Source organism: Diceros bicornis, unplaced genomic scaffold (genome assembly GCF_020826845.1).
Source record: "Diceros bicornis minor isolate mBicDic1 unplaced genomic scaffold, mDicBic1.mat.cur scaffold_92_ctg1, whole genome shotgun sequence".
NCBI classification, from domain to species: domain Eukaryota; kingdom Metazoa; phylum Chordata; class Mammalia; order Perissodactyla; family Rhinocerotidae; genus Diceros; species Diceros bicornis.
The window spans coordinates 1,608,904-1,632,532 of record NW_026691812.1 but is presented as its reverse complement, the minus strand read 5'-3'; the positions used below and the strand labels follow the sequence as shown (position 1 = coordinate 1,632,532).

Genomic DNA, 23,629 nt, shown 5'->3' with positions numbered 1-23,629 from the left:
CACCTGAAGAGAATCTGGATGCTCTTATTAAACTTAAATGCAGAGATTTCCGTTACTTATCTCTCCCTTTTCTTAGTTTCTATAACACAGGTTAGCTACCACACAATCTCTAGTAAATACTCCGGTAATTGTTTATTAATTGTCTTTTATTGTGCTTTAATGTTTTCCCTATTTCTTACAAAAATAGACTATTAGCAACTCAAGATAAGAGCTATGTCTAGATCTCTTATAGCATCTAGTAAGTTCTGGACATATAGATACCCAGTAAATATTAAGAGGTTATGAATTCGTTGCCTGAACGAATCTTAGAAAGCTTGTAATTTAGTTCTCTAGTCTTGCAAATGAAGAAACAATCTTGGGAAGGATGAGGTGCTCGTCTAAGGTCAAAGGTGAGGTAGTGATGCTGCCAGGATGCCATCTGGCACCTGCTTCAAATCGCGCCTTTTGATTGATAGATTGAGTGTCCAGTGCTTGCTTTGACTTTCTTATGAGCTTCATCGGCTTTAAAAGAAAAGCTAAATTCATTTAAATGTTTTATAAATTCTAATTGCCCCTAATTATATAAAATGCCTTGGATGATATAATTTTTTAACGAGGCCTTTATTCTGTCATTTGTCATTGATAGAGATGACAGGAATAGAATATGTGTTAAAAATGTCAAGTGTACTAGGATGATGACATTTTATGAAAGTGCATAATTAAATTGTATTTTGGAAGAACGGATAATACATATTTCCAAAGGAAGTGAATTATATTTGAGAACGCTTTGAGGGGTCTCCAAATGGCATTCCATAACTCAACACCAGCTTTGTATGTTATCTCAGAGCTGCCAAAGAAGAAGACAAGATGATACTCTCTATGGCAACATAGGAAAGACGATGTAAAGTGTACAGATGTCTAAATGCTTCCCAAAGGCACAGTGGAAGTTGCACATTTTATTTCTAACAGCATGTCCTGGGGCCAAAAACAAACTGCTCACCTTCATTACAAACATTGACAGAGGTACGATCTAATATGGGATTAAGTGAAGAAATGATTGCTTACTAGAAAATAATATTACTCATAGGGCTGCAAAAATGGTATTTTGCAGCACTGATGTATGGCAATACCTGTGTTTCTACTCTAATTGGATATAAGTCTTAAATTGCCAAACTCTCTACTCAATCCCTTGTCAAAAGAGGAGAAGTGTGGTGATAATTTTTGAAAACTTGAATATATCATAATTCTACTTTATAGTTATCTGAGCCTAATCCTATGGGGCAGATAATGTTAATGATGAAAAGAAATGTGTTCTTTGTTGGTAACACATTTATATCACTGCTGGCTCATATGCTGTAAACAAATGTGGACCAAGTAAGGAAGGAAAGTTAAGGGAAAGCAATAAAAAGTGTACAGGAGAGATGAGGTGAAGTGAATTTGGCTCTTTCAGTGGGCCAAAATTTTCATAGACCAACTTCAGTCAGGGGTTTTACAAATCCAATCTTTTTCTAGTGGATGTTGAGACTCAAGGGGAAAGCAGTAGGTGGGACAGGGGAATGGTACGGCTTTGTGAGATGAAGGAGCTTTAAATTTAGGAAAATTCACCTAAGATGATGGGGGGGGTGGAATGTGCTAGTAAATTGGCTTCAGAAGCTGCACAGGGCCATTGGACTATTAGAACTTCAGGACTCTGAGGGTCAAAGAAAATAGAGAAGGCTTGGGTGTCTAAGAAGCACAGAAAGTAGGGATCAAGTAAGTGACCTGTCTTCCCCATGGGAGACATACAAATGGTTTTAGAAATTTAGAGAAACAGTACCAAGGAGGTACAAAAATTTTTTAAAATTTGCCGTTTGATGAGGCAAGGGCTTTGATAAGTTGTCTTACTTGGTTTGGGCTGAGATGCAAATGCACTGAATTAAAGCACAGGTTGGAAGGAGTCTATCAAGTTAGTATGCATCATTTTTACTTTTAAACAAAGGCCTCTCCATTGCATTCTGTCTTGCCTCGGTTGGCTAATAACAGGAGTGGCTCCCCTTTATCCAGTGACCCTGAATCTTGCATCCAGGAATCAGCCTTCTTGCCAGAACAGAATATAAATATCTTAAATATTTAACGAATATGCTTCCATACGAGGGTTGTGTAATGCATTGCTAGATGGATGGTTTATTCATGACCAGCCAGCCTATTTGAGGCTAGATGCCTTGCTATAAATGGCTGAAGCAGGAGATGGGAGAGGTAAGACAGAGAAAACAGAAATTTAGAGATTCAAAAGTCTGAGAATGGTCTTAAATGGCCTATTACTTTCCACCCTCTTGAATTGACTATTTATAACTTGCCATCCTGTCAATTAAAGACCTAATTTCACCTAAACAAATTTATATGTTCCCTATGAAAACTACTTCATGTCATTTATTTATAGTCTACTTCAGACCTTTTGAAGTCTGAGTTTCGATGTGTATTTCATAAAACTAATAGAATTCTTAATATATTTTGGTATTTTACTATTACAGTTATCTATGACCATCATAATGTGTAGCTAAGAATAACATCATCATTTTTTCAACTCCATGTCCTGTCTCTCTTTCAATTACATATGAGTTGGGCAATATTGAAAACAAGAGAGCTGTGGTATCACCTATCACTGATACTGAAATACTCATTTAAAAAATACCTATCTTAGCTCAGGAGCAATACACCAGAAAGAGATAAGTTGAAAATGGTTGTTTCTTCAAAAGTTTGTTAGCATTGCACGTTAAGGATAGTACACTGGTTTTGTTTACTGTTGTCTGTATGGTTTGAATTTGAATGTTAAATGTGGGTATAAGACTAGATTGACAGGGAGTTTAATGGAACAGCACACGTGTGAATTTGAGGGAATTTGCCTTACAAATGACACCTTCTTGGTAACCATGTTATGTCTAAAGCAGTGAAGGGTATCTCTAGATCTTGGTTCACAGTTGAATTATTTATTTGTAAGTGACAGTACTTGTGGTCAAATGAACAGTCTCACAATTTGTCAATTAACAACTTAGTCTTGCTTTTAATATGTCATATACAATTCATATTATAGGATGCATCTAGGATAGTTACTGTTTTATTCAATATTTTCCTTTTAATTATTGTTAACTTCCTGTTGTCAGTAGAGAAGGAAAAAACATCTAATTTTTGGTTGCCAGTGAAAAATCTAGGGTTTTTATTCTCAATATATAACTGTCAACGTGTCTGAGGTAGGAGAGTTTTGCTGAAGAAATCATTCTTTAATCAAGAAGGTGCAAACTGGCCCCTCCTTGAAACAATAGAAAAGTAAAAGTAAAAAATGATTGAGTAGAATTGCATGAGCAACACAGTTACATAGGGTTTCATCTACAAGTCAGACTACATCATGATCAACCCTGCTATTTAAATGGGACAACGGTTTCTTGCAAACTGGGCAATTACTCAGGGCAAGAGAAACAGAATGGAAGTTCCACCCATCTGACCTTCTGCCAGGTTTCATGTTTATTCTTTATACTTGCACAGTCTAACACATTTATTCTTCCCACAGGAGTTGCTCTGATATGCATTAGACATTAATATGCACATTTGAATGAGGAGTCAGTTCCAAGTTACAATAAAAACCACCTGTAAAGAATTTCTTCCCTATTTCAAATATTTAAAACAGTCACAACAGATTAAATTATTTCTTTAAGGAAAGTAAGTTGTGCTTTATTCTTTTTAAATGTTCCAAATTTACTTTATTAGTTATTTTATGGTATGTCCTTAATGAATACATTCACATCAGACCGAGGGGAGTGAAGCCCGTTACTGAGAGGGCTCTCTAATGAGTTGTACAGAACTGAAATAACTACATATGCATTCCGCAAATGGACCATTAATTGGAAAAAGAACCAAAGTGTGAAGATATAATCCTATAGGATGGAACTTAAAATGGTGATATATTTTAAGGCTTTAGAACTTTCGATTCACTTGTGTGGAGGAAAAGGTGAATGTGAAACCTATTTGTGTTTCCTTCTACCTAAGGTATAGCATTTCCATTAAGCCATTGTTGTAAACTTTGAGAAAAAAAAAATTTTGAGAATTTTGTTCACGAGAACTCTTATCTTTTTCTTTTTTGGTTATTTAAGTAGCGTGTCCCGTCTCACTGGTGTCTCTCCTCTTGGGTTGCTGGTGCTGCAGGGTTTGCTTAAGCTGTAACATACTGCCCTGAGGAGGAGCAAAGACACCTCGATACCGCTGCGTCCACTAGAACAACCTGGTAAGAACCAGGGTCTTCTGTAGATGCCCGAGGGGCAGGGCAGGGCTGGGAGGGAGCATTAAATCAGGCCACACTGCCACTAGCCTCCACTGGCCCTGGAAAAAACAGCCTGGGTAGGGCCAACAGCCGCCTCTTCCCAGCCAGCCAACCCTGTCACCTGCCCACACTGCCACCCGTGGGGGCTTTCATCCCCAGGGCCCCAGAAGGTCCGCTGGTTGCCTTACTCGGTGCAACTCCTGCCCTCTAAACTGAGCTGGGGCCACCACCAGTCTTGCCTGTGATGCGTTTCAGGCAAACACAACCTCTCCCTGCTTTGCAAAAACAAAAACAAAACACTGGATGCATATGTGAGTGAAAAGGGGAGCTATTCATGTTCACAGTTGGACCACAGGCATAAACCTAGTCTGTCCTGGACACACTGGGACATGTGGTTGTATTAGTCAGGGTTCTCCAGGGTTCTTTATATGTATTATATATATAAAGAGATTTATTATAAGGAATTGTCTCATGAGCTTATGAAAGCTGGAAAATCCAAAATCTATAGAGCTCATATCCCAGTTCTAGTCTGAAGGCTGGAAGTGCTGTAGAACCAAGAAGAGCTGATGTCCTGGTTTGAAGGTCGTTCGGCAAGAGAATTCTCTTACTCCGGGTGGGCCAGCCTTTTGTTCTATTTAGAACTTCAACTGATTGGATGAGGCCCACTCACATTATGGAGGGCAATCTGCTTTACTTAGTCCACCAATTTAAATTTTTTTGTTTGTTTGTTTGTGAGGGAGATCAGCCCTGAGCTAACATCCATGCTAATCCTCCTCTCCTTGCTGAGGAAGACCGGTTCTGAGCTAACATCTATTGCCAATCCTCCTCATTTTTTTTTTTCCTTCCCCAAAGCCCCAGTAGACAGTTGTAAGTCATAGTTGCACATCCTTCCAGTTGCTGTATGTGGGATGCGGCCTCAGCATGGCTGGAGAAGCAGTGCGTCGGTGCACACCCAGGATCCGAACCCGGGCTGCCAGCAGTGGATCGCGCTCACTTAACCGCTAAGCCACCGGGCCGGGCCCTAAATTTTAATCTCATTCAAAATCACCCTCACGGATACACCCAGAATAATGTATGACCAAATATGTGGGCACCCCATGGCCCAGTCAAGTTGACACATAAAATTTGTAAGTGCAATGGTCATCCAACTTATTTGAAAGCAGCAGATGATTTAATTCCATGTTGAACCTCTGTCCACAGTGATTCATACAGTATTTTCTTTTACGTTTACTTGAATGAATTCAATCTCTTCTTGTTCTATACTTGCCCTTAGCTTGGGTCAGAACTTCCCTGGCTCTCATCCCATCACGTATTTACCTCTTTCTTGCATGTATTAAATTCTATCGTGTCATTTTAAAACAGTGGTCCCTCTGTGAGGGACGTGTGGTGGTGGTTAGTAGATGGAGGGATAGAGGCAACAGGAGGGTTGTCAGACACCACCTTGGTTTCAACTATGATAGCTCTGTTTTTTTCTGTTTTATTTGTTTTTCTTCCCAGTAAGCTTTTATGTGAGGGCAGATTAGTTGGCTAAAATATATTTGAAAATCACCGCATATTTTCCTTAATGAGTCCATGATTTTGCATCAGGTGATCCATGAACCTGCTGAAACTGTTTGTAATAATTCCTTTCTTCATACAGACATATTTTTCTGAGGAGAGGGCACACAAATTTCTCATTTATTTAGAGAGATCTATAACTCACAGCAAATCATCTTTGGTCAAATGTTATGCATGACATCTTACATTTTCAAAAGGAGATATGATTTAGAATTACATTCAAGGATTTTGAAAGTATCGATATTTAGGAAGTCATCCCCTGTGTTTCTGTTGGATCCCTAACAAAATGATACAGAAATGATGCAAGGATTCATCAGCACCAGAAAACAGAAGAGAAAAAAATGGTTCTTCAATCCACATTTAGTTGTGGACATTCCTGCCTTCTTGGTGTGGTGGCGTACTTGACATGTGGAGACTGAGATATCTTCCTGCTCGGCAGCTTTCTCTGAAACTTGGCTAAAGAGAAAAATCAGTGAGTCAGATCAAGTTTAAACAGAAAAACTGTCAGTTTTCTCTTGTTGCATAGCAAACATTCTCAACACTTAGTGGCTTAAAATAACAGCATTTATTTTTTTCTCACGATCCTTTTGGTTGACCGGGTGGTGTATTACTCCATGTAGTGTCAGCTGCTTGAAGCTGGGAGCTTGGCCAGATCACCTCGGTTCTCCACGTGGTGTCTTATCCTCCATAAGATTTTCGTGTGTCTTCTCTCCTAGGAGAATAGCCTGGAATTCCTCATAGCATGGAGACTGGGTTCCAGGAAGACAATCCCAGTGTACAAATGCTTATCAACCCTCGGCTCGCATCATGGCTGCTGACGCGGGGCCAAAGCCAGTCTCATGTCCGAGCTCAAAATTAATATGGGAGAGAACTCCACAGGCCCCAGTACCGGGAGTGGACTCCTTGTGAACCACCGGTGTAAAGTCTAACACAGAAAAGACTTGAGAAAGTTCTTTGCACCAAACAGGCTGGTAGCTCATGGTCAGAAATTAAATCTACTTTAAATTAAAAAAATTAATTTTTAATTAATTAAATGAAAAAATTAAATAATTAAAATTAAATTAAATTTAAATTAAAATTTTGTCCCGTTTAGAAAATGCGTCCATACATATAATAATAGAAAAACTTATACCTTGAAACCTTCCTTATTAAAGTAGGAAGAAAGAAAATGAAATAATTGTGTTCTATTAAAAATATGTTTTTTAATCCCGAAAATAAAAATTAAGGAGAACATAGGCATGAATAATAGGGCAAAAGGGAGACTTTAATAATTTGAAAAATCTTCACATGTTATAGATTAATATCAAAAATTGCTTCCTTAAAAAGTCTAACAAAATTGACAAAGCTCTCATAATTAAAAATGAAGTAAAACAGAGAAAACATACACAAAATGAAGAATGAAAATTGATCATAGGGACAAATATTATTATGATTAATTCTAGGCTTACTAATATGTCCTTCTTTATACTATTCTGGAATCCATTACCAAATACTATAAAGAAACACAAATTTGAAGTAAAAATATTCAAAAAGATGGTGCAAAATTATCATTATTTGTAGATAATGTGACTTGCTATCCAGATAACTCAAAATTATTGAGGTTAACAAGAAATTAGATATTTATAAAATACACGTAGAAAAATAAAGAGCTATATTATTTATCATCAATGATCACGAAACGTTGTGGAGAACAGTTTTCATTCACATTAGTAGCAGAATTTCAGGAATAAGTTAACACATTGCCTGGTTCATGAAAGGCTCCCCCCAAAATATTTTCTGGATGATCAAGGACTAATAAAATGAACAAGAAGAGTGTAGAACCTATATAAATAGAGCTAATACACTTTACTTGAGACACAATAAAAGCCTTGATTAGATAAATGTATATCATGTTCCAGGATGGGAAGTATGAATATTGTAAAGATGTTAATTTTATCCTATTAATTTAAAGGCTTAATTCAATTCCATTATGTACTTCCAAAGAATTTTTTGGAACTTAAAGTCATACAAAAGTTTAATGGAAGAACAAAAAAGGGGAGAAGGGTATACATTTCTTTTTTTAAAATGAAGGGTAAGGTGTAATAGCACTACCAAGTAGTTGATATCAAAACTGGACCGTGGTAATCAAAACAGCATGTGATTAGCACCAAATCCCAACAATCAGATTAATGGAACTGAATAAAAATGTCAGCCACAGGCTTTAATTGTAATCAGAATTTGATATATGGCAAAGTAAAATTTCAAATCAGTAGGAAAATAACAGTTTATTTAAACAGTGAAGCTGAAAGCATTATCAAATATAAGAAAATAAGATCTCTACCTCAAATCATGATCCGTTAAAAGTAAAAACAATGGTAATTGGTACATTTGTCTACAAAAAACTCAAAATTCTTGAATGTCAACGTATTATGAATAAAAATTAAAAAAAGTAAGTTTCAGTTATGCAAAATAAGTAAGTTCTAGAGACCTACTACACAACATTATGCCTATCGTTAACAATACTGTATTGTACACTTAAAATTTTGTTAAAAGGGTAGAGCTCATGTGAAATGTTCTTACCACAATAAAAAACAACTTGATAAAGTATTAAAAAAAAAAACAAAAAGTGAATATTCTCATGAAATAAAGAGCCTTTACAAAAAATAATGAAAGAATGAGTAATGAAAACACAAATAACAAAAAAGTGATTAGGACATGAGCTAACAAAGCAATACAAAATGAAAAAAGAACAGGATTTATTTAACCTCACAATTAATTGAAGAAAATAAAAATCTATACCTTTTTCATTTTAAAATATGAAAAATTGAGGAAAAATGATAGCCAGTGTTGGCAATAGTTCAGGTAAATGTGACTTACATGTTATAGAAGGGAATAAGTGACACATTTGTGTGGAACAATTTGGTAATATGTATCAGAATATTTTAAGTGATAATATCTTTTGATCAAGTAATTTTTTCTCCTAAAATTTACCCTAAGGAAATAATCATGGATGTGAATTAGAGCACTAATATTTAACAGCAAACATAAAATAAAATCTAAACTACTCACATTTACAACCATAGAGTATTATTGAAGGACCTCGAATCTATATGATGGGAATACTTATAGGCATTAATAATGCATGGCAGAAGAATATATACTTCATGGCAGGCAATAATATTCAGGATGATTAATATTATGTGAATATTTTATAAAATGTTATGCATAGTATAATCCTAGTAGAAAATATCCTGGGAGATATATACCAAAATATTAATAGTGCTTATTTGAGACATTATAAATAATTTTTATTTCTTTTTTGGTGTGATTTTCCAAAATTTCTTAATCATTATTTTAGTTTTGTAACCAGAAGAAAGCTATCCAAAGTTACTGAATATTATACACAAAAGGTAATGAAACAAGACTGATCCTTCTGCTTGCATACACTTATGTGAGCACATATTTACACACACACCCCTCCCAGAGTACAGATCTCTTTGTTTTACAGCATCAGCTCTGAGAGCAGCTGTGAATTAATAAAGCTTCCAGAGCTGTAGTGTCTGTGGCACAGGCGGACTATTTGGACATTCTCAGCATGTGTTCCCCAGTTACACGAGGCGTTGAAGACCCCTGTGACTGCGTGGTATAGAGATTTGATCTGCCGTGGCCAAATCTGCTATCTGAGGACTTTTCCTCAGGCCCAGACCTGACCGTTCTCAAATATTCAGAATACTACTGGCCTAAAAGATATTTATTTTTTTTCAGTTTTCCTTCAGTTACTCCCTGAGGTATTCTCTGTCAGCAACTGATACAAGATTTACTATTTTGTATAAGTCAGGAAACATTGCTATGTCTGTCTAATATTTACTTATTCATCTTCCCTCTGTGTTCCTTTGTTCTTTATTTCCTTTCTCCTTGCTTCCTTCTCTCCATTCTTTTGTTCTTTCTTTTGTTTTTCTCTCTCTCTCTCTCCCTTCTTCTTCTCTCAAGTGCCTGCCATATGCCAGGTGTAACATAGTGTTGACCAGCGATGATCAAACCTCTTTACTTGCCTTCAATGAGCTCAGTTACTTGGGGAGATATGTGGTAATTAAAGTAGAATTTTTCCTTTAAAAATGTTTTGTGTTTTCAAAAATTTTATGAAATCAATACTTTGCAAGGGTTAAATTGAATAATTCTCACAAGGATTTAGTGAGAAAGATGGTGAGAAGCTTAAATGTTTTGACAGAATACTTCAACAGAAGCCGGGCAACTTGCCTCACAATGTGACAACCCTGTTAATACAGAGCAAAACCTCTTGGAATGATGATGAATTTGAAAACTCTAGCCTAACAAATTTGAATTCTTTTTTCCAATTTCCTGCTATGGACTGAATGTTTGTGTTTCCCCAAAATTCATATGTTGAAAAAAAATCCCCAGTGTAATGGTATTGGGAGGTGGGGCCTTTGGGAGGGGATTAGGTCATGAGAGCAGAGACCTCGTGAATGGGATTAGTTCCTTTATAAAAGAGACCCCAGAGAGCTCCCTTGCTCCTTTCCCCATGTGAGGTTACAGCAAACAAGACAGCCCTCTGGGGGGAAGCAGATTCTCACCTGACACCAAATCTTCCAGTGGACTTGATCTTGGATTCCCAGTCTCCAGGGCTGTGAGAAATAACTTTGCATTGTTTATAGGCCACCCAGTCTATGGCATTTTGTTATAGCAGCTCAAATGGACTAAGGCATATCCCCTGGAAGTGTTTTCCAGCTTACCCTGACAAGGAACAAATTTTTCCTCTCCCCATTAACTATTAACTCTGTATGGGACCATGTCCCAGCCCCAATCCCCAACATCTGCAAATTGTTATGTCCTTCTCACCATGTTCTCAAATGTGGTTTTTCAGAGAACATCTGGTTTTTCTAGGGTGGTTAGAAAAGTAGACTTGAACTTTGCCCTCTTTTCCTCTGCTTCTCACCATGAATCGCTTTTACCTTCTTTTATTTCTAAAGATTCTGGATGTGAATATATCAACTTGGAAGTAGGGATGAAAAATGTGAAATAAGATTTTAATTTGTACCTGGGAATTTTCCCCCAGAGATTAAAAAAAGACTCAAGGCCATACTACTGTTGAAATTTCGTGTCGTCCGTACACTCATGAATTAAAGATAGCATGATACTGGCAGACAGGATTCAGCCATAAGCATGTTCTGATTTATTAAACTTGTCTTTTTAAGTAAGATAAAGTAGTTGAGCTAATAGACAATTCGAGTCTCTTCTTTCGGAGTCTCAGGAGGAAATAATTCTGCTATGAGAGCCTTGGGAGAGAGAGAATTATAAAACAGGTTCCACTCTGATGGACGGACATTGGGAAAGGAACTATATAGTTTTGTTCATTGGCGGAGGCTAATTCACATAGTGTTAAGTGCTTCCCTGCTTTCAGTCAAGGTGATGCCCTGAGACTCAGTGCAATTCCACTGAATCTCCTCCCGGAACTGAGTGCTGGAAGCCGAACCATGGTTTAGGAGGAACAATGATCTTTGCTTTAGCTGTGCACCACAGCCATCCCAGCATGCCTTGGGGCCAGAAGTGGGAAAGTAGAGGAGGGGGCAGGCGCTGGTATTTCTATCTATTACTTTTCTGTCAATGCTTCCTGTAAATTAACTTTTGCTGTTAAGGGATGCTTAATTTATCTGAGTGTGCACAGGGGCAACAGAGGGATGACGTGGGATATAGAGCAACGTTAATAGCTTAAATTTTTAACGTGATTCCCTTTTTGAAGACCTCCTGAGCCTTCCTTCACTCTTGTTCACTTGAGCATCCATGAATCCAGGAAGAGATCTTAGGTTCTGAAATTCAAAAGGAGAGTTTTCGCTTCTATCCTTTGCTTTGCAAACCAGGCTGGTGGTTGATGAACTGTTTAAAGTTTATTTCTCTTTAAACATGGGAGAAATCTTGTTCAGCAGGTTAGAACACTGGGTTTTCAATAGAAGAAATTTTGATAGGTAGAAGAGGAAGAGGAAAAGGGGAAAGTTCACTTTTCCAGTCTTGAGGGATTGTGGGAAGGAGAAAGATGAAAGAGACAAAGTATCGTGTGAAGTGGTCAAAAGCAGGGGTCTCTAGGGCTGGCCCGGTGGTGTAGTGGTTAAGTTCTCGTGCTCCACTTCCGTAGCCCAGGTTCTTGGGTTCGGATCTGAGGCACAGACTCACACTTGCTCATCAAGCCATGCTGTTGCGGGGTCCCACATGCAAAAAATAGAAGAAGATAGGCACAGATGTTAGTTCAGTGACCGTCTTCCTCAAGCAAAAAGAGAAAGATTGGCAACAGATATTAGCTCAGGGCCAAGCTTCCTCACCAAAAGAAAAAAAAAAAACCCCACAGGGGTCTCAATTTCTATTCTCCAGACTTCAATCTAGAGCAGGTAATGTGTCAGATAGATAAAAATATCACAAAGTAAGGGCCAGCCCGTGGCCTAGTGGTTAAGTTCTCGCGCTCTGCTTCGGCAGCCCAGGTTCATGGGTTCAGATCCCAGGGGCGGACCTACACCTCTCATCAGTCGTGCTGTGATGACAATCCACATACAAAATAGAGGAAGACTCGCACAGACGTTAGCTCAGGGTGAATCTTCCTCAGCAAAAAAAAAAATATATATATATATATATATATATATATGTATATCACATAGTAAAGAGAGGTGGGACTTCTTCAAGCCCTTCTTTGCAACTCTGGGAGGAAGGTAGATGTGCACTTTGCAGACTGACCCACACCACATGCTGGGAGAACTTGATAGAAAGCACTGGACTAGCAGCATGGCCCTTTAGCCATGGCCATAGGATGGATCATCTGTGCCAGGAAGTGGTAGGATCAAAGTCAGGCCTTAGAACTATCTTTAGTGCCAGCAGGAGATACGACGAGACCTTCTGTCCCTGAACCCTGAGCAGAAACATGGGTCCAACCAAAGAAGAATGGACCAAAAGTTTACCAGGGCCAACTTCTGTGCTGGAGACTAGAGGAGCCTGACGACAGGTTGGGAAGCAACCTGTATTCAAGAATCGTAAATTGCTCCCCTCTGCCTCTAGTCTAGAGCATGTGAGCAGTACAGCTGTCTCATCTTAGGGAGAGAAGCGGCTGGAGGGATGTTGTCTGCAAGACTGAGCGTTTTTATCTAAGAGACTGAACTTGTCCTGAGGGGCTCTTTTTTGCTATCAGACTAAACTTTAGATTAGATTGGGTATTTACTTCACAAACAACGGGGGGCACAGTAGGAAGAATAGATTAGTTGTAGACAAAATAACAAACTCTATCCTATATTAAAAAGTTTGTTATATAACAAACTTTTAGTTCCTTAGGTTACAGTATGAATAAAAATTGGCAACTGCTCCTCAGATGTAAATTATTGAAATTAGCCCACAGATATCATTCTGCAAAATTGTCTAATTTCCCATTCAACTGTTTTTTTAAATTAAATTCTGATTAAGCCTCCTTTGTTCTTCCATGTTTTCCCCACACTCAATCCCCAACCCCTACCTCATGCATCTTCTCCTTCCAAGGTTTCTAGATTTGGATTATGGGAAACCAGACTTTCAAGATCACAAAGCTTGGCTTGATGAAATTCCATTCAGAGTGTCACCTGTTATGAACCTACTATGCTCATATCTTTTCTAGTTGTTAAAGCATGGGTGCAGATGTTCACTTCCGCATTTCTGCATCTAGAGCTGGAATCCACCCTTTTCAAAAGAAAATCTTCTTTTTAAGACAAGTGATAAGAAATGTTACTGCCTACTCCTGTCTGAAGTGATAAAGACTCTCTGGTTTTAAAATGCGTTTGTAGCAACTATAACTAACGGAGATGAGAAAGGTTTGCCGTACAGATAATCTGCATCTAGACTTTGCTTCTCCAGTTTTTTGCGTCTAGCTCTGTGTGGTGTTCTGCTTTTTCTGTCTCTCTAGATCACGTCTTGTGTCCTGAGGTGTGCATCTGCTTCACAGAATCTATGAATCCACTCAAGTTATATGCAAAGGCTGCGTGAATAGACATTTTTTTCGGTGAGGATACACATTTTTCATGAGATTTTCAAAGAGGAATGGGACTGAATAAATTTGAGAATTCTTATTCTATCTTTATATGTCAGCCTTATTTTGTCTCATCAAGTCTTCATTTTCCCCTTTCCTGTCCCTCCCCTGTTTCTCCTTCCACAATATGGGTAGAAAATAGGAACATAGGAAAACTGTGCTTTCTAATTATAACATAAAGAGGAAAGAATGAGATGTTTTATATATTATCTTAAAAAATAAATTTGTTTTGTTGTGTGTTCCTTGGTTTATTATTTAACTATAGATCATTACCTGTTTTGAAGCAAACAAATAAAAAATCAAAATAAAAACAAAAACAGCAACAAAACACCCTCTGGATTCCTTTTGATTTTGAAAGAAATATAAAAAACAAATTACCTAATATTTTGAGGAAATTGTTTTTCAAATGAAAACAACATTTTTTTCTGAATATTAATCAATTATTTTAGAAACATTTAAATCATACTTAAAGCAGAATATGTATATATCCTAAAATCTTACCACCCAGAATTAACCACAATGAACCTTTTACCTTTAAGGTACCTTTTGTATTAATACACAGTTTAAAATAAATAGGGTCATAATATAATTTGTGTTTTGCAATCTGCTTGTTTTTCCCACTGAATAATATATCATGGTCATTTTTCCATGAAAAAGATGATCTAAGATTTTCGATGCTTATGTAGACTTCAACTTATATCCGTGTACTATAATTAATTTTACCAGTATCCTATTGAAATATACTTTAGTTTTTCCGAGTTATTCACTATTATAAATAATATTTTCTTGTGTGGCTTTTATATGTATCTTTATATTTTTAAAGTTCATTAGGATATAGTTCAGACATAACAAAAATATATAAAGGAAAATAAAATGGACGTACATATACTCACCACTAAGCTCAAGACTTAAGACAATACCATAGAGTTGTGTCCCCTGTATGTGTTGACATCTTTACACAGTTGTCTAATAGACTACTTCAGATAAATTCCTAGAGACTGAATTTGTGGATCAAAAGCACAGTGAAATCATTGTTTTGAATACATTTTGTTTATTTGTATTTATTTATTCAATAAATATTCAGTACTTGTTGAGTGCTGGGGACTGTGCTTAGGCCGGGACTAGAGAGATAAAAGACACAGTTCCTATATTCAAGGAGAATATACTCTTGAGTCAAATAATATGACAAGTAAAACACAGCATGAAAAGTGATGAAATAGAAATAAAAATTGGATACAAATGGAGCATAGGGAAGTTGAACCTATTGGACTGTCATAACAGGTCTGGAAGAGGAGGTGATTAGAGTATGAATTTGTTAAGAAAGGAAGGTAAGCATGGAAAACTTTTGAAGTGGAGAGCAGCATTGGCAAAGGCCAGGAACGAAAGATCGGGTCCCATTGGGAAATTGTCCCTAGTCTGGTACAGCTGGAGCATGGAGTTCTAAGAGAGAACAGAGAGGGATGAAGGCATAAAACAAGGGGAATTTGAGTGTTAGAAACAGAAAGAACATTAGTTGGCACGATGGGTAGCATGAGTTAAAAATCGATTTTTAATAAAGTAGTAATGAACATGTTTGAAGGCAGAAAAGGAGAAGTCATAGAGGGAGAGACTGAGAATACTGGAAAACCATTAAATTATCTGATGAATTTTAGTATGTTTGGTGTTCTGTTTCTGTCTCATTATGTCTTCAATTTTAAATATTTCCTTTTGAAAGTCAGTGTAATAAATATTCATTCTTCTGGCTCATATTTAGGATGCAGCTTACAAAGAGAAGTCTGTGGTTCTTCCTTCCATATCCCATCCCTCCGGCTGTATGCATAAGGAGGCAATACCAGGTGCTTCCTCCCGACTGAACATTCTCTGTGTTAATGCTGACTGGGCAGAGATCAGAGTGTGGTGATGAGAAGATTGGGACTAGTGAAATTATTAGGTTTCTTTTCACTAAAAATAGAGCATCAGTGGTCATCCCAAAGCAGTAAATTGGCATGCAGTAGCAAGTTATTCATGATGTAGGCAATTCACTTTCAAGTTTTATCTAAAGGAATGATGCTTCTTATGGCAAGTTCTGTATAAAATTTATGGCATTTCAGGTTAACGCTATTGACCACCAGGGAAGACAGTAAAAAATTGAGAGTGTATGCCAAATAATCTTCTGTAATAGTAGACTCGTGCTTTCTTCATTTGACCTCTGATTGCCTAGATGATAAGGGCTGCACTATACTGGAACAGCGTGCAACACCCTGGACCTTTGAGTCTTGGCGTCTGCTTGAAGCTTAATGACTCACATCACTCTGGGCAACCGTGCTTCCGACTTACAGCAGTAATGCTGGTTCATGTGGATAATGGAAACAGTTTTCTGCCTCTGCTAGTAAATGGTCTTAAATGAACTTTGTTCAAAGAACTTTCCTTATAGAATCATTCACACTGTTTTTGACCTTGTACAGAACTCATTCTCCACTGTAAAAATAGTCGTCACTGGTTAGAGAGAGAAAATTACATAGCTATTGAATACGACTGGCATAACCTGAACCATGAAAATTGAAGAAAAGGGATTTTCTAGAAAAAATTACTTTCTATCCTTGCTGTATAGTGTTATTGTTTCCTCTATTTTTATGCTTGAGACTAGCTTTTTGGGGATTTATATTACCCAAGTAATTAGCTTTCTCATTTCCTTTGGGAATTATTAAACTGCCTGATAGACTAAATGGTTTAGTATAATTGATATATGTTTTGACTTTTAGGTATTTAGAATTCTAATGAGGGATTTCAGTTGTTCTATTTACACTGAAAATAAATAAAACTACTCTAATTTTGAACTTGAAGGAATACTTAAGAAATGAAATATTGCAATTGGCATAAAGCTTTACTTTTATGTTTCAAAAATTAATTCATTTATTAAATGCATGTGTGTGTGCATAAGTGTGTGTGTTTGTATTTAACAAAGGCTATGATAGTGACATACCTGAAATATTACAGAAAAAAATCAGAAGTTTGGGAGAAATGTTTGAATCTATGGGAAATTTCACTTTGTGAAGACCCTTACGTGAAACTAAGCATACCAGGAGCTCACTAAGACGATGAAGTTAGCACTAAAGTTGCTAAAAGGATCATTTTAAAGATCTGGGAGTGTTGCTGGAATATTGTTGAGACATATTTTAGGAGACAATTCTGATTATCTTCTTTATGAGGAAAATATTTAGATTTCTATGCATTCAGACTTTCTCTTTCAAGATCTATTAAAAATTAATATCAATTGGAAATTTATTCCAATTCTTGAGTGCCTCTCATATGCAAAGTTCCATGATAGACAATCTGAGTAATATTTATTCTTTCATTTCACAAATATATATTGAGTTTTTTATACTGTGAATCACTGGTAGCTTTCAATAAGCTAAAAACTAAATCTCTTCCATTTATTAGGTAGGTCAATCTGCCTGTGGTACCTGGGATGATTGATGGGTGAATGAAATAAAACTGAAGCCAGGGAGACTGATTTAGAGGTAATTCAATAGCCAAAGAATGGACTGCAAAGGAGCTAGACCAAGGCAGTGGCAATGGGAATAAAAATAAAGGAATGAATTGAGAAATATTTTAAAAAGTTGACTGAGTGTATATAGGTGGTATAGGCAAGAGAAAGAGATAAATGAAATAAGATTCAAGAATTTTAGTTTGTGTCATTAAATGAAAAACAGTGAAACTGCTAGAAATAATAAATCTAAAGGGGCAGATGATAAGTAGAGAAAGACCAAGGCTTTGATTCTAAAAAATATGAAGGTTATGGTAGAGACTTCCAGTTGCAGGGGTTCATTGGCATTTGGGGCTATGCAGAGGAATGGGTAGATTAATGTAGTGGCCAGGGGATCATCTAGTTGGATGGAGAAAGATATAGGGCAGGAAAATTGAAGTTTCTCTCTCAAGTTCCTGTTGTTGAGATTGATATAAATAAGTGAGTTTTGAGTTAAATATCCTATATTCAAGAACTACTTTGTGATAACTACTATTACATTGTGGTAAATGTCTGGGAATTTAGTGAGGTGATCAAGGTTTAGTAGTTCATACATACATAAATGTACATATACAAATAACCACATAGATTCAATGATGAACCTTTCGTCTTAGTTTTCTATGATTTATTTTGGTACCTACTTATATCCCTGGACAAGAGTGATATAATTGCAGGTATGAGGCGAAGGTTTATCTTACCTAGGAGGCAAAGTTTATGCCCATCCCAGAGTTTAGACTGAGCACTTCCCCTTTCTGAGCTCCTCAAGCTTGCCTAATAAAAATGGATCCACAACAGAAGAAAAAACGCAGCTCCATAATGCTTCTTTTACTTTTCTTGCGAGTGAAGCAAATGGAATTGTCTAGGTAGAGACTAAGTTCTTAGAGAGATTGGGAGGACCTGGAGGGGAAGAGATAGGGAAATGAGTATTTTTACATTAATTTCTCCATAGTGGGAGGGGAACATACCCAAGAATAGAGAGGTGAGACCTCAGCGCTCCGAGTAGTTTTCTACAGACCTGGGAGCTGCAGCTATGAAATACCTGGAGTCAGAAGGAGATCTGCATCATTCATATCTCTTCATTGAATTCTCAGCTCAGTGCCATCTCAACTCTGTTCGCGTTGGTCACCATCTCATCCAGACTCAGCATATAGAGCCCCATCCTCATTTTGGTAGTGATCATCCTGCATTCATCAGATCCCATGGGTCTTTAGCCAATGCAAAGACTAAACTGCCCTAATCTCCCTAATCTTTAACCAGATGTAATGGTAATGATAAATTTCAGGTCAACAGCCAGGAAAGAAAATGGAAAAACGAGCAAGGAAATGGACTGCCACCGAGAACTTTCAGAAAGGAACTTAGCTTTATCAACACCTTGATTTCAGCCTTGTGAGATTCTAAGCTGAGTCGACTGGACTTCTGATCTATGGAAACTGTGAAATAAAAATTTGCGTTGTTGAAAGTGGCTACATTTGTGGTAATTTGTTATGATAGTAACAGAAAATTAATATAGATAGTTTCTAGTTTGGGACAATTATGAAAAAAACTGTTATAAAACTTAAATATAGATTTTTTTAAACACAAATTTTCATTTATTTTGGGTAAATATCTCGGGGTGTCACAATCAATTCTTGTTATTTGTGGTAGTTATGTTCTATAAAGTCACCTTGAACACTGAGTTAGCGAGTAATGAGACATTGTTCCTAGGAGAAATGCAGGGTTAAGTTTCTGTGAGCCTCTAGCCGCAATGTTTTTGTCAACTGATCAATACGTAACTTTGTTTTACATGTGTTTTCTGTTTAATGACACCGTATTTAATACACATTGTTGCTTCATTAACACTGAACTCATGGCTAACAGCACTGTAACTTGTGGCTCAACAAAACTCATCTAACACACATTTTTTCCATAAGGCACTTTACAGCCTTCTTGAGTTTAAAAACACTAGACAGCACTTCAGCACTACACACCTAGGGGCCATTTTAAACAGCAAAGTCACCAACAAAAAGAACAAAAATGCAAAAAAAAAAAAACCATAGAAAACTAAATAGACTGAGAAAAGGACACATTTACAATATGAGAGTTAAAACAAGAAGCCAGAGCATTGCCTTGTTCAATCTCACCTGGGAATGTGCATGTTGAGTGACTCAAATTTTTTACTGCTCTGTACACGCCAAGGAATGACCACAAAAGCCTCATAAGTATCGATTTGGGAGTTACAAATGAATTTCAGCAAGTGGGCAAATTCACAAATGTGGAATCTGTGAATAAGGAGAATTGATTGTATTATTGTACCATACGGTGAGTGTATGTTTAACTTTATAAGAAAATGCCAAACTGTTTTCCAGAGTCACTGTACCATTTTGCATTCTCACCAGCAATGAGTGAGAGTTCCAGCTGCCCACTCCCTCACAGTAATTAGTATTGTCAGCTTTTCTGATTTTAGCTATTCTGATAGATATGTAGTGGAATCTCATTGTGGTTATAATTAACATTTCCTTAATGGCTAATTACACTGAACATCTTTTCGTCTACTTATATTTCATCCTTATATCTTCTTTGGTGAAGATATTTCTGTTCAAATATTTTGCTCATTTATTAAAAATTGTGTTGTTTGACTTCTTATGGCTGTGTTTCAAGAGTTCTTTCTATAGTATTCTGGATGTAAATCCTTTGTCAGATATGTGATTTGCAAATGTTTCCTCCTAGGGTATGGCTTGTCTCTTCATTCTCTTAAGAATATCTTTGGCATAGCAAATATTTTAAATTTTGACAAAGTCTAATTTATTAATTTTTTCTTTTATGAGTCATGCTTTTAGTGTTAGATCTAAAATCTTTTTGTATAACATCAAGTAATACAGATTTTCTCTTACTTTTTTTCTAGAAATTTTATAGTTTTATATTTTACATTTAGGTCCATGATGCATTTTGAATTAGTTTTTGTACAAGGTGTGAGATATAAATTGAAGTACAGATAAATAAATAAAATGTCCAGTTGTTTCAGAATCATTTGTTGAAAGACTATCATTTCTTCATTGAATTGCTCTTGCATCTTTGTAAAATATAAATTAACCATATAGGTGTGGATCTACTTATGGACTTGATTCTGTTTCATTGATCTGTGTGTCATTCTTTTCTCTAATACCACACTGATTAGTGTAGCTTTATATTAAGCCTTGAGATTAGGTATCGTGAGTCCTCCAACTTTGTTCTTTTTTTCAAAATTGTTTTGGAAATTCTAATTACTTTGTCTTTCCATATAAATTTTAGAGTTAGCTTGCTGACAAAAAAACAAAAAATCCTGCTGGGATTTTGACTGAGATTGTATTGAATCTGTCTATCTATTTGAGGTGAATCTTCATCTTTATTATATAAAATCTCTTAATCCATGAACACATTATTTCTCTTATTTAGGTTCCCTTTGATTTTTTTGATCAATATTTTGTGTTTTCAGCATACAAGTGCTGCACATATTTTGTTAAATTTATAACTATGTATTTCATTTTGTTACTTTTTAAATTTTAATTTCCAATTGTTTATTGCTAGTATATAAAAAAATTGAACTTTGTATATTGACTCTATAATTTTGACTTTGTAAACTCACTGAGAGTTTCAAGAGTCCCCTCTCTCTTTTTTTTTTTTTTTTTTGTAGATTCTATAAGGATTTTCTAAGTAGATAATCAGGTAGTTTATGAATAGTGATAGTTTTATTTCTTCCCTTCTATTGTGTATGCCTATTTCTTTTCCTTGTCTTAGTGGTTTGATGTTGAATAGGAGTAGGTGAAGATCTTTGCCTTCCCCAAGTTTGGGGGGAAACATTCAGTCTTTTACCATTATATATGATGTTTGCTGTAAATTTTTTTAAATGCTACTTAGGTTAATGGAAGTTCCTGTACATTTCTAGTTTGCTGAGAGGGTTTTGTTTGTTTGTTTTTACTATGAATGGATGTGGAATTTTATAAAATGCTTTTTCTGCATTATTTGAAAAGATCTTATGGTTTTTATTCTCTAGTGTGTTTATGTGATGAACTATATTGAGTGATTATATGTTGAATCAGCCTTGCATTTCCAAGATATACCCATACACCCACTCGATTATGACATATTATCCTTTTTATATACATTACTGTATTTAATTTGTTATAGTTTGTTAATAATTTTTGTGTCTGTGTTCAAGAGGGATAGTAGTCTGTAGTTTTCTTTTCTTGTGATATCTTTGTCTGCTTTTGGTATTGACGTTATGCTGGCCCCACAAAAGTATAAGAGGAAAGTGTTCTATCCTCTTATATTTTTGGAAAGATATTATGTGTAATTGATATTGTTTCTTCCTTAAGTGTTTTGAAGAATTCACCATTGAAATAATCTGAGTCTGGATTTTCCCTTGTTAAAATGTCAGAATAATGTTTAAAACATGTAATTGAGCGCATATTATGTATCTGAAATATTGGTCACTTTCTCACATATATTCTCAATTTCTATAATACATTTATTACCTCTACAGTGAGTTTTGGCTTAAGTTAGCACAAGGTATCGATGGAAAGAAAAATGAATAAGTAGGTTTGATGCAAAGTAGACACTACTTTGTTAGTATTCTTGATTTTTCACTGAAGATGCTGAAATCTTCCAGTCAAAGAGCTAGACCTAAAGATGAGGCAACTTGTAACCTTAGATTTAGTCATGAGACTCATTTGAGCCCAAGTTTTCTTACCTAAAAAATAGATATAATGCATCATAAAATGTGTTACATCAGATAAAGTATTCTGAATTTATGCCTAATTTATAAATGACCTAATTGGTTGGGTTTTAATGGAATATAAACATTCATTTTTCATCAAGTTAAAAAGTATCAAGGGTTTAAGTTATTTAACTGTGAAAGAAGAAACTAGTTAGTTGTTCATCAAAATATGCATTCCCTTTGCTCTCTGGGTACATAGGAAGGCTATTTCTCAGCCTTCCTTGGAGGTATTTGTGGCTATGTGACTGAATTCTAGCCAGTACAATGCGAGAGGAGAATTGCATGCCTCTTCTAGTGCTGGTTCCTAAAGGCCTCTTCCATGCAGTCCTCCTTGTTTTGTTCCTCTTCAGGCTGGCTGGGTTGGAGACAATCAATGGTGACCTTGAAGACTGCTGAGCTGCTGAGAACATGAGTCCCTGAATTATTGTGTGGATGAAAGTTGCCCCGCCAACACATTCCCCTGTCCGGTAATGTGGTGTGAAAAACACAATAATCTAATGCGTTTAGATCATTTGGGGATACACTTGTTAACAACAGCTAGTGTTACCCTAACTTGTACAATTAGAGAGGGTGAGGGTTCTCTCCTACTATTACTATAATTTTCTTTTTTTAAAATTATTTTATTGAGGTTACACTGGTTTATAACATTGTATAAATTTCAGATGTATGTTATTATATTTCAACTTCTGTATAGACTGCATTGTGTTCACCACCAAATGTCTAGTTTCCATCCATCACTATACATATGTGCCCCTTTACCCCTTTTGCCCTCCCCCCATCCACTTCCCCTCTGGTAACCACCCATCTACTCTCCTTATCTATGTGTGTGTGTGTTTGATCGTTTTTTATCTTCCACATATGAGTGAAATCATATGGTATTTGGCTTTCTCCATCTGAATTATTTTGCTTAGCAAAATACCCTCAAGGTCCATCCATGTTGTCACAAATGTCACAATTTCATCTTTTTTATGGCTGAGTAGTATTCCACTGCATATATATAAAACATCTTCTTTATCCATTCATCTGTTGATGAGCACTTGGGTTGCTTCCAAGTTTTGGCTATTTATAATTTTCTTACTAGGAAAAATAAATGTTCAAATTTGAGCAATCTCAAATGGAACAGAAGTATCCTATTTCAGAGAAGACACAATTTATCATCCCTCAAAATCTATAAATCAAAAATAAAAAAGAAAAATAATTTTTAAGAGTTTGTTAATCAGTGAACTATTTCAGGGGAGGATGTTTGTGATTGTGTTTGTTTGTTTAAGGATAGGCATAGTAATCCAAGTAATGCTGCAGAGGAGAGCATTCCACACAGCCATGATATTTAGTTTATGTAGCTAGAAACTTTACTCACACCTATAACTATGTGAGACAGTGGGTGAGCAATGTAGATTTTAGGAATTGCTAAATGACGCTGGAGAAGCTAAAGGATTTATATGTACTTGAGAGCAATATGAACTATCGGATATTTATATGGCTCACTAACAATTTCCATGTTTCTGCTTTCACGCTGAGAAATATTTGCACACATTT

The 23,629-nt window shown here is 36.2% G+C and overlaps 2 long non-coding RNA genes across 4 annotated transcripts in view; both read left to right on the top strand.

The window, feature by feature from the left end:
* LOC131403842 (uncharacterized) overlaps nt 1-4,157 on the top strand; it is a 45,627-nt gene extending 41,470 nt beyond the window's left edge. The window contains exon 3 of the long non-coding RNA XR_009219565.1: nt 4,104-4,157. This is a non-coding gene — a long non-coding RNA (uncharacterized LOC131403842). The remainder of the gene's footprint in view (nt 1-4,103) is intronic.
* On the top strand, nt 4,151-20,175 carry LOC131403841 (uncharacterized). Of its 3 annotated transcripts, none has more exons than XR_009219563.1 (5): nt 4,151-4,234; nt 6,544-6,808; nt 13,734-13,829; nt 15,610-15,691; nt 18,644-20,175. It is a non-coding gene; the product is annotated as an uncharacterized LOC131403841 (long non-coding RNA). The 3 variants fall into 3 exon arrangements; XR_009219564.1 differs by lacking the exon at nt 18,644-20,175 and adding an exon at nt 17,277-17,499; XR_009219562.1 differs by lacking the exon at nt 18,644-20,175 and adding an exon at nt 16,057-16,923.
* The last annotated feature ends 3,454 nt before the right edge of the window (nt 20,176-23,629 follow it).